This window comes from Cebus imitator, unplaced genomic scaffold, assembly GCF_001604975.1.
Source record: "Cebus imitator isolate Cc_AM_T3 unplaced genomic scaffold, Cebus_imitator-1.0 Scaffold157, whole genome shotgun sequence".
Taxonomy (NCBI): Eukaryota; Metazoa; Chordata; class Mammalia; order Primates; family Cebidae; genus Cebus; species Cebus imitator.
In genome coordinates, this window is record NW_016107472.1 from 1,130,318 (window position 1) to 1,142,808 (window position 12,491).

Consider the following 12,491-nt stretch of genomic DNA (forward strand, 5'->3'; position numbering starts at 1 on the left):
CCATTGCACTCCAGCCTGGGTAACAAGAGTGAAACTCCGTCTCAAAAAAAAAAAGTTACAAGACGCTGCAGGTCCCCAGTGGGTTCTCTATAGCTGAGAGATAAACACACATTGAGCTGGAACTGCATTATGATGCCCTTTGCATTTGAATTAAGGCCATGGTTGAGCTCTGTAGTCATTGACTCCTAGTATTTTCCTATCTGTGACTGGTCCCCTTTGAAGTAGTTCCCTAGAGCTGTTTACCACATTTAGTAAGTACTCAGTAACATTTGTTGATAGACTTAATGGATGGATAAATAAATAAAGCCAAGTCCCTAGAAGCAGGTTCTGGATTTATTCCTATCACTCCTAAGCCCTACCTTTGTTCCTTTTTAGGAACAGCCCTTGATTGGACATTGGTACAGGTCACTGATCTTACTCTCTTACATACTCACAAAATAGAGTTTCTACATATTCCAGTAAACAAATGCTGTCTTTGGAGCAGGCTTGACTTAATGATGTATCTCTTATCTCTCATTTGGCATCAAATGTACCTGTTTTTCCAAAACGTGTTAAAATCTACCCACCTCAATAGTCCATTTGACACATATTACTAATCCATGTGTTTACTCAGTTCCTGTAAAAATAAGTTTTACATATTGATCAAAATTTGGCAGACAGATAAACTACAGCACAGATTGAGGGCCATTGATTTATTGTTTGTTGGATTTCAGATTCATTTTATCTCACCTGCAGGAGCCCTAGAACTCCTTCAATTTATGTTATTAATTAAACACTCCAATCCTTGCTATGTGTGTATCCAGGTATCAGAATAAACACACACAGCGTATCATTTTCTACAGCTAATGCAGCAGTGCTCAAGACAGGTTTCATAACCATGATTCCCCAGTGAAAAGGAAGCAGTGATTAGCAGACATGTAATTTTTGGCTGGTTATTCTTCCACTAAGAAGGTTATGATTAGTCAAAATGCATCTGAACATTTTCTCTCCTAATCTAGACAGCTGGAATCCTTAACTCCCTTTTTTTGACATGGTGAATGATAACATCCTGTTGTTTAAAGAATGAGGAGTGACATAGATTTATGAGAAAAGAAAGGCCAGGTTGTTGTAGTCTTTCAACACAACAGAGATGGCATTAATGGCCCATTATCAATAATACATGTGTTCAGCCTTGTTTATCCGTGGTCAAGATGGCTTTCTATCCATCCAGTTTATGCACTCTCTTCTGATATATTTTTTGATGATAGTTTTGATCTGTGAAAAATCTAACCTGAATATGGAGAATGGAGATGGCCTGGCTTAAAGCCAACATAAGGGGATGATTGGCCTCATGAACTTGGCCTCATCAGCATAATGCTCCTATCTGAGAGAAGCATGGAGAGTGGAAAAACCATGGCTGCCAGAGTCAGACACACCTGGATTAGAATCCCGTCTGCCACTGACAAGCTATATCTCATTGGAACATTTATTCAAACTCTCAGTAACTAAAGTTCATTTTATTTAAACTGAGGTTAGTAATACTACCTTCCTTCGATGTTTGTCATGTACATTCCCTTTTATTTGATCTTATGTATTGTCTTTGTTAAATAGAGATTACTTTATAGATAGTAAGACATCATCACAGGCATTTGTGGAGGGAAGGGACTTGTTTGTCCTTTGTCTGGATTTAGACAAAAGGTTTTCAAGGGCCTTGTGCTTTTTTGAAATCTTTCCTCTCACTTAGCATTGTGTTGGCCACATAGGAAGTAAATCCTCATTGATTAGAATTGAGAGAGTCAGAACACAGAAATGTGACCAAGAAAAAAAGAGCAGATGAGTCAGAGAGGAGTGAGAGGAACTGAGGTTTCAATGGAAAAGTAGGAGGAAGAGAAAGGAAACTTCAATGTTCACACATTGGAGGCAGTGTAGATAGCAACTGCCCTGGAGGTTGGAGCTGCTTGGAGCCTGCTAGAATCCAACAAGCCTATGTCTGAAACAGCCAAGAAAGATCCCATTTTATATTGCTCTGTGAACATAGAGAGGGATCTAGTGGTATTTGGCTATTCATGTTAGCCTCCTCACCTCCTTCTTCTCTTTTTTGTGTCAACTTATTAATGAGCTCTTCTTCGACAATCCTACTTAAAACCCAACACTACTGTCCCCCAACCTTCCCTCATTAATTTAACTTTTAAAAACCATAATTTTAATTTTTTCTTCTTAGCACTTATTATCATCCAACATAGTTTATGTTACTCATACTTTCTTTATAATATTGGCTCTGTAATTGCAGGATTTGTTTCACTGTTATATCTCTGTCACCCAAAACAGTGTCTGACATATGGTAAATGTTCAATGTGTGTGGAGTAAGTGAATGAATAAATGAATGAACTATCTATTGCATCTGTAGTACTGTACCAAGCTGGGAATTTAAAGACAGGAAAGCAGGATCCTTGCCCTTAAAGTGATTGTAAAAGCAGACAAGTAAAATAATAGTCTCCAAAAGTTGGCCAGGCGCTGTGGCTCCCACCTGGAATCCCAGCACTTTAGGAGGCCAAAGCAGGCAGATTACTTGAGGCCAGGTGTTCGAGACCAGCCTGGCCAACATGGCGAAACCCTGTCTCTACTAATAATTTAAAAATTAGCTAGGCATTGTGGCAAGTGCCTGTAATCCCAGCTCCTGTCTCTACTAATAATATAAAAATTAGCTGGGCATTGTGTTGAGTGCCTGTAATCCCAGCTACTCAGGGGGGCTGAGGCACAAGAATTGCTTGAACCAAAAGGTAGAAGTTGCAGTGAGCCAAGATCATGCAACTGCCCTCCAGTCTGGGCAACAGAGTGAAATTGTGTCTCAAAAAAAAAAAAAATTATGATCAGTGTCCTGCTCAGTGTTATAGTAAAGATAAGTGTAGGTTTCTGTGGGAACACGGAGAAGGGACTTCTCATCGGGGCTGCATTAGGAAATGAAAGGCTCAGAAGTCTTTTTTTGAATGAGTGATGTCTGCAGTGGGACATGGATAAGAGGATACTAAGGTGGATAAAAGACCCTAACCCAGCAACAGAAGCCTTGGGTATGCACAGACTTACTTTGAGATATTAAATACAGTGATCAATTACCCAAAAGTGGAAACCTAAATGGTTTATGTGTATCTCTGATTAGGTGGAGACCTTAATAGGCAAAATAGACTCTCAGTCACAGCTGTGATTGAGTGAGGCTTCCAAAGCTGAAGATTTAAGAAGAGGCACTAGATTAGACATTCAAAAATAAAGGCAGATGCCCCGTGACAATGAGAATTCAAAGAAGTTAATATGAATTCCATTTCCTTTCTTCAACAATACATTAGGAATATTTATCTTTAATGAAAAGATATCTCATTATTTTAGAGAACCCAGACCTATATAGTTTTTGAAATCAAGACTAAAGGTATCAGCTATGTAAGAAGATAATAATATCATCTACTTTGAGCCTGTGGTGTGCTAAAGTTGGCTGTTTGGCTCTTGAGAATCAATTCTTAAGCACTCAAATATCCTGAGAGCTGGTTGTTAAACATTTATTATTAAAAATTAAATTGTACATTCTTTTACTATAGATTGATGTTTTTGTTCCTTACTCCCCACATTCCTTTACTGAAACCTAATCGTCAATGTGAGAGTATTTAAAGGTGGAGTCTTTGAGAGGTGATTAGGTAATGAAAGTGGAGCCCTCATGAATGGGATCTGTGACCTTATAAAAGAGACTCCAGAAAACTCCCTTGTCTTTTCTGCTGTGTGAGGACACAGCTAAAGGCACCATTTATTAACCTGAAACAAAGCCCTCCACAGATACAGAATCTGCCAATACCTTGATCTTGGATTTCCTAGCACCCAGAACTGTGACATATATTTCTATTGTTCATTAGCCACCGTCTTTGGTATTTTGTTGTAGCAGTCTGAACAGATTAAGATAACTTTCAACTTTAAGTAAATTATATTAAAGCAAAGTTGATGAATACTTCAAACTTATCAGTTCCTACTTGTTTTTACAAGAGTTTATCATTTGCTCTGCTTTTAAGGAAACTTAGACTTATTTGTATGGTGGAGATACTACGTGGGCTACCGTGCATCTCCATGTTCAGTGATGCCATGTTGATAGCTAGCAACCAGCTGTGGTGCTATTACTTACAGCATGGAAACTAGCAAATGCTGGGAAACAGGCATCCCCCTACCCAAAGACACAGTCATTAAGCATTTTCTAGGACGCCACTGCTTTGAGCCCAGAGACCTAATGGTGTTGAGGGTCTTTGGGCTGAGTCTGGGACACAAAGCAGAACTGTCTCATAATTGTTGTGCTTGATAGCTTTTAAATACTTTTTAAATATTTTTGTAACTCCTATATTAGAGTCCTATAAGTCTCTCCTAGCTCCCTTGCTTTTAGACACAGGCATAGGACCTAAGAAGAAGGTGCTGCTTGAAATCTCCCTCCCTGGCAGGGTTGGTGGAACATGGTGGAGGGACATGGGGAGTCAGGGGTGGTGGTGAGCTGCTCCTATGGTAGCTTTCTGGGTCTCCTGTGCTGTGAGAACTGTGCTGTCTCAGTGTACCCTGCTGTGGGTAGATCACATCTTCAGGGAAAAAACAGAGTGACCTGGCTCTTATTCTAGGGTAAGCAACCTCAGAGCTGAGCTTCAGTCTGGTTTTCTGGCTGTGAGCTTTCGGATATTCTATGAAATTCCTCTTCAATCAGTTTATCTTCCTTGAAATACGTAGGTGGGTTCTGAGATTTGCAACAAAAAAGATGGGTAAATGCATTATTTCCATTTTAGCACACATCAATGAAACTATGCATTTAAAATTCGACATTGTAGAAAAATACAATTATATTGTATAGATTAAAACTTTTACTATGAATTTATTTTTATTAAAAAATAAAAAAATATAGGAGTATGTATTACTCATGACTCTCCGCTGCTAACCTTTAATATTTCTTCCTTTCTCTTTTTCTATTCGGAGTTTATTTTAATAAGATCAAGCTCACACTGTTTACATTGCATTGCACTTCACTACATTGGTGGCTTATCTTTCTGAATCAAAATCAATTCATATCTAAATTTAGATATAGCTTATATGAGGACTTTCATTTGAATCAGCTTCTTTTGAAGCTTTGTTAAGATATTTTTTTTTTATTTTTGGAGATACAGTCTCATGTCCTGGAATAAGCATTTGTAATTCATTTACTTTTTTAAAGTCACATATTTAATACATGATTACTAAATACCATGCGCAAGATACTTGTAAGTGACAGGGATATGGCAGTGAGTATACAGACAAAAATTAATGCATCAGGGAGCATATACTTTGAGGAGAGAGAGAGACAGCACAGCTAATGAGCAAGTAAATTATGGAGTATGGTAAAGGTGATAAGGTACTGTAGAGAAAAATAAAGTTGGGCAAAGAGGATGGAAAGTGCTAGGGTAGAGAATGCTTACAATTCTAAACAGGGTGGCTAGGGTAGGACTCACCAATGGTGTGACAATTCAGCCAGGACTCAAATGAGAGGGAGCTCTCTGGAAAAGAACCTCCCAGACAGAGAGAAGAGCTAGTATAAAGACCTATTTGAGGGACACTGACAAGGCCAGTTTGGCTGAAGGGAGGAATAGTAGAAGATGAAGGTGAAAGAGATAAGGGGAGAGCTTAGATCATTTATCATTGTTGGAGCATTATAATTGTTGCAATAAATGGTAATTAACAAAATTAAAGATGAAATAAAACTTAAAATAAGGTATCACCCTGACTTCCGCTATCCTGAGTGTACTCTGTGAGCCAGGAGTATCACCATTTTCTAGAGCAATGTTGGAAATGAAGACTTTTAGAACCTATCTCAGATATACTAAATTAGAATCTGCCTCCAATAAGATCTCAAGGTAATTTTTCAGCACAATATCACTTGACAAACAGTAATATATACTGAGGAGGAGGTTAAGACAAAAAGGCCAGAGATAGTTAAGAGGCATTTGCTATAAAAGGCATTTGCTATACTGAGTAAGAGTTAGTAATAGCATGGACCAGTGGTGGTTGTGAGAAGAAAAGCTGGATGTGAGGTGTGAAGGAAAGGACAAATCAAGAACGACTCCATGGTTTTTGGTCTGAGCAAGTGGAAAGAAGTTCACATTAACTGAATTGGGGAAAAAAACAGGTGGAACATATATAGTCAAATTGTATTTGAGATGTGTGATGGTTAATCTCCCATGCCAACTTGTAGGGTGTTTTCGGATGAGAATAACATTGAAATTAGTGAACCTTGAGTAAAGTAGATTGGCCTCCAAATATGTTTGGCCCCATTCAATCAACTGAAGGCCTGAATGGAACAAAAACACTGTCCTCCTCAAGAAAGGGGGTATTAATTCTCCAGAAGACCTCCTGCAGACTGGAATTGCACCATCAGCTCTCCTGGGTCTGCAAGTTTGTTTCTTTCTCTCTTTCTTTCCCTCCCTCCCTTCCTTCTTTCTTTTTTTTAAGACGGAGTCTCACTCTGTCACCCAGACTGAAGTGCCGTGGCCCCATCTCAGCTCACTGCAACCTCTACCTCTCAGGTTCAAGTGATTCTCCTGTCTCAGCCTCCCAAGTAGCCAAGACTAGAGGCACGAGCCACAATGCCTGCTAATTTTTTGTATTTGTTGTAGAGACGGGGTTTTGCCATCTTGGCTAGGGTAGCCTCGAACTCCTGACCTCACGTCATCTGCCCACCTCGGCCTCCCTAAGTGCCGGGATTACAGACGTGAGCCACTGCACCTTGTCTTTAAATCCCAATACAAAGTGATTTATTCCTGCTGGTTTTTCTGTGGAGAACCCAGAGTGATAGAAGATGTTTAATAGTTATTTTAGTCTGAGTCTAGACTGAATCCGAAGATATAAAATTGACAGTCATCAGCATATAACTTAAATTTAAAGTCATTGGAGTAAGTAAAATCTCCAAAGAAATGATATATATGAAGAGGGAAAGTCAAAAAGCCTAACCTCTGGGGCCCTCCAACATTAAGAGGTCAGAGAAAAAAGAACCAGCAAAAGCTAAACAGGAGGGGCCAGAGCAGAGGGAGAAAAATCAGGCGACTGTGTTGGGCTGGAAGCCAGGCAAAGGAGTATACAAAGGAGTATAGCATTAATGTGTCTAATGCTATCAGTAAGTGAGGTAAGATGAGGACTGAGAATTAGATGTAACAAGACAGAGGTCTTAGGTGACCTTGATAAGGGCAATGTCAATAGAGAGGTGGGGATTTAAAAATGAAACGGGAGTGAGTTTGGGAGAAAATGGGAGAAGAGTTATTAAACATTTAAATTTGTGTTGGTGTGACTCTTTTACTTAAACAAAATTTTAAAAATAGCTTATTTTTATGGCAGTTTTAGATTTACCAAAAAGTTGAGCAGAGAGTTTCCATATAGTTCTCACCTCCCACAGTTTCCCCTATTGTTAACAATGTGAATTGATGGGGTGTATTTATTACAACTGATGAATGCGCATTGATAAATTATTATTAACTAAAGTCCATAGTTTACATTAGGGTACATTCTTTGTGTTGTACAGTTCCATGAGTTTTAAAAAATCTATAATGTCATGTATCCACCATTACAGTTAAATTTTAAAATCGCATATCAATGGCTTACTAGCTTGTGATCTTGAGCAAATTGCCTCAGACTGAGTCTCTATAAACTGTTGTGGCTAACTAAAATAAAATAGATGAAAATGCCTAGAATAAGTACTGGCACCTATTAAATGTTAATTTTCTTCCATTCTCTTTTGAATAAAAAACAAAAGATAATAATCAAATACCTTTAGTTTTCTTAAAATGCAACTTTGCAATTTTACAATAAATTACATGTTTTCTGCTTATTGTGTCTTTAAAAAATATTTCAGGACACATATCCTCCCCAAATAAATGTTTTACTATCATAATTTTTAGTATTTGGCCCAGATGACTCTTTTGGTTCAGGGTGATAAAAAGGCCAAGTCATCAGTTCGTCTTTATATGGGTCTGTTAGTTCTACAATAAGAAAAATGGCTATGTTGCCACAGATAGCACATCGCACCAACCCTGGCCATCCGTCTCTCAGATGGACTGAAAGAGGCCTCAGCCCCTGCACGCAGATTTCCCAGTGTGATTTCATCACTTTTGAAGACAACAAACACTGTAAGTCTTTCAAGCAGAAGAACACATTCTTACGTGAAAGCCATTTCCATGTAGTTTTGGCAGAAGAAATTTAAACATTGCATGGAATGTTAATTGGATGACCTTTAACAACTCCTTTAACCTATTACCTACACAAAATTTATTTAAAAGCTAGCAAAATAAATGTGAGATTTTGAGGTCAGAAAACTGTATTCTGAAGGGGGAAATTGAAATCAGTTTAAAAACTTAAAAGAAGTTTTGAACAAAAGAAAAAGGAGATTTTTGTTTTGGTTTTGGAAGATGCAATGATTTTTTTTTATTCATGAAATGAAAATCTATTTTGATAAGAAACATTATATTTGGGGAAAGTAATTTGTGGAATGATGCAGCTAATGATTAGGCTGAGTTGAACTTGGGGTGAAATAGGGGAGATTCAGTGGGGGGTGGGGAGTTGGGGAGAGATAGCATGAGGAGAAATGCCAGATATAGGTGATGGGGAGGAAGGCAGCAAATCACACTGCCATGTGTGTACCTATGCAACAATCTTGCATGTTCTTCACATGTACCCCAAAACCTAAAATGCAATAAAATAAATTTAAAAAAAGGAAAATAGAAAATAGAAATAAATGTGCTTTTTTTCAGCTTTTCTGAAAAATGCATATTAAAATTTGTCTTTTTGAATTGGTGAGGAGATCTCATAATGGTTATTGGTCTTGAATGGACAATAAATCTTGTCATGGGAGGTAGAGTTAACTGAAAGTCAGTGTGAGCAAAGGTGGCATTAAGGGGTATAATCCACCCTCCAGACAGAAAGTTAGATCAGCAGCAGTTTTTGGCATCAGTGCAGGATTTGGAGGGACTGAATTGGATAAGGGAGAATAGAGTGGGCAGAGGTTTCACAGCAATATGGATTTGTGTTTCAGATAAAAACTAGACAAGATTTAGTGTCAGATTAGCTAGACTAGGTCAAGGGAAGTCAGGAAAAGTAAGCCGAAGAGATACTGAAGAGAACTCTTCTGGCTGCCCCCAGTTGTTTCATTTGGACTGATTGCTCAGGTTTCCAGGGTAGAGCCCTCTACCAAGTCACTCTTTTTTCTTTAATTTTTTTTTAATTTTTTAAAATTTATTGATTTATAAGTCTCTCTTTGTAGCCCTCACAGAGTTAGGTTTCCATTTACTAGGTAATTTATTTAATACCTTCATGAGTTTTTGTATATTCAGTCACCGGCATATGATTGACTTATATTTTCTTATATCAATGGACTTTTTAAGGCCATAAATAAATTTGTCTTAAAAGGGAACTTTATATTATTAATACCATCTTAAATGGAACATATTTCACTATAAAAGGAAAGTCACTATACATACAAGTATAATGGCAACAAGGCAATGTTATTGATAATCAGTAACTAATTATTAATACCTAAGGATAATGAGTAGTTAATTACTATTGCACTTTGCCAGGCTTTGATATTTGATACACACTTTCTTTTTATTAAATGAGATATTACCTAAGTGTTGGATCATTGATAAAAACTAGTACCAAATTGAGTCTCCATCCCCAATGAGAAGAGCTGAAAGAATATAGAAAAAACCTACAACTTTTTCATTATATGATTCAATGATATTTATTGCCTTGTCTAGCCATGGTATGAACATTTTTCATACACCAAGTGGTTTGGATGCTTATTCCTTTCCAACCTCATGCTGAAATTTGAGGGAAATTTTGGATGTAGGGCCTAATGGGAGGTGTTTGTGTCATAAGGCTGAATTCCTTATGGATGAATAGATTAATGCCCTCCCTCAAGGGTGAGTGAGTTCTTATTCTGTCATTTCCTGTTAGAGTTGGTTGTTTAAAGAAGGCTGGCACTTCCCACGTCCTTTCTTGCTTCCATTGTTGCCATGTGATCTCTGCACACATTGGCTCTCCTTTTCCTTATACCATGAGTAGGAACAGTCTGGGCAACAGTCTGGGAACTCTTCACCAACTGCAGATTTCCAACCTTGAACTTCCCAGCTATAGAATTATGAGCCAAATAAATACTTTTTCTTTATAAATTACCCAGCCTCAGATAATCTTTTATAGCAATACAAAACAAAGTAAGACACCACCCAAGGTTATTTCATGTACCACTCAAAACGATCTTGGGAAATTATTGCACTGGAATAAAATTTCTAAAATCTGGAACAATCCCAACATTTATGTGTAAACTTCTGCTGATCTATGAAAGCATTGTTGCTGCAATCGTATTGAAGTAAAAAATATGGATAATATGTGAATTTTTTATTTGTAAAGTGAATTCAATTTATGATTATTATGAGACTATGCCTTATTTTTAATGTTAAAATGTTTTCTCATATTAAATGATGATGATGGAGGAGGAAATTTTAATTTTACATTGACAACAAATAAATGCTTGTTCTCTATTTTGATAAATCTTTTGTGTTTGATTAACACCATAGTTTAGGAAACTATGGGTTTGGTCTTTTAATTTTGAAAGGTTGCAGAATCTCTACTTATTCTTGTGATCCTTTCATATGCTAGTATCTTCTGTATAAGTATACCTCAGAGAATTAAGCTCTAGCTTATCTGTGGGGCTACATTATTGCGACTGTAAGATGAGGGAAAAAATGAGTTCATAAATGGTGAATGTCTTTGATGAGTGGGAACTCTTATGTGTTAGAAAGCTTCATCATCTTCCTGGAACTTGTGTTACCTGAGTCAGAGGGAAAGTTACCTCCTTGCATTTGGATTTTAAAGGTTCTGTGAGCTTTTGAGACTCTGGTTGTTTCCTTACTTATGGGGGAAAAATCAAGAAGAAAACAAGACTCTGGTACTCTAGTCCTTAGCCTTCCCATCACTTAAAGTGCAAGAGGCAGACATCTCGCTAGGAGAAATAATGACCAAAAAACTTAAGATTCCTCAAATTATATTTATGTGATATTAAATATACATTGCTTGTTTAATTTAGAAATTAGAACTGAAATCCAAAGATATTAAGTGAGGTAATGCTTGCTATGTTTGCATTGGCATGGCTTTATGCATGTCTTCATGAAGTTAGTTATAATATTCCTATCTCATCCTTTGAATTTCTATGGGTTCTCCAGTTATAATATTCCTGTCTCATCCTTTGAATTTCTGTAGGTTCTCTAGTATTGTTTTCTTTTTTATTCCTGATTTTGGTCATTTGTTTCTTTTTTCTGTTTTTCTTGTCAGAGTGGCTAAAATTTTATCATCAATTTTGTTAATAAAAGAATAATATTTTAGTTTGATTGTTTCCTTACCCTTTTTTTTTCTACATAATTGGTTTCTGTTCTGATCTCTATTATTTCCTACAGTCTACTTCATTTTGGTTTAATTTTTATCTTGTTTTCTATATTCTTACAGTGGAAAATGTTAAAATTTTTCTTTCCAATATAATGCTTTACCACTATACATTTTTCTTTAAGCAAAAATTAGCTACATGACTGTATAGTATATCCTTTTAATTTTCTGTATATTATGATGCTTTCACATCTTAAAAAAATCTTTGTAGTTGGAAAGATACTGCTTCTCAGTAGGGCTAGCTTGGTTCTAGAAATAGCAAGGGCTTAGCTTGGATCATGCCCTTAATATGAAAGCTAGCCTATCTGGAACCATATGCTTTCTATGTGCCCTAACATCTCTGGAGACAATATTTCTCTACTTTAATCATCCCAAGGCCAGGTACAGGGCAACCAGGGACTACCTCTAGGGTTAAGAGTTCACCAAAATATTCAAATGAACCAATCCTAGATCGTTCACCTTTCCTTATTTTGCATTTCCTACAGAAACCCCAAGAAAGGATCTGGCCGAATGCATTCCCCTCCTTCATTTCTTCTTCTGCTTCCTGGCCAAAACTTGATGTTCCTTCTGTAGTCATTTCTAGCAAGCCATGACTCTCAATTCTAGGGGAACTGTGAGTAACACTAAACTTTTCTTTCAGTGGCATTCATCTCTTCATGTACTTAGTCACCTTTATAAATTAATCCCTTGGCACAGAATAATTCCATAAGTTTTGTCATTTGTGCTTTTATTTCCATTCAGTTCAAGAGATTTTCTAGTTCTCCTTATGATTTCTTCTTTGACTTATTGGCCACTTAGAAGTGTATTAATTTTCAAATATTTGGTGATTTTCTAAATGTATTTCTGTAGCTAGTTTCTAATTTAAATTTATTATAGTAAATATCATTTTTTGAATGATTTCAATCCTTTAAATTAATTGAGTTTTTTAATGGCCTAACATTTGGCCTGAGAGTGTTCTATTTGGGCTGGACAATAATGTGTGCACTGCGGTTCTTGGATATAGAGTCTATAAATGTTGGGTCAAGAAGTATGATACTGTTATTCAAGTC

The 12,491-nt window shown here is 36.9% G+C and overlaps 1 long non-coding RNA gene across 1 annotated transcript in view; it reads left to right on the plus strand.

The window, feature by feature from the left end:
- Positions 1-12,242, plus strand: part of LOC108314593 — a 180,369-nt gene extending 168,127 nt beyond the window's left edge. The window contains exon 7 of the long non-coding RNA XR_001829557.2: positions 11,928-12,242. This is a non-coding gene — a long non-coding RNA (uncharacterized LOC108314593). The remainder of the gene's footprint in view (positions 1-11,927) is intronic.
- The last annotated feature ends 249 nt before the right edge of the window (positions 12,243-12,491 follow it).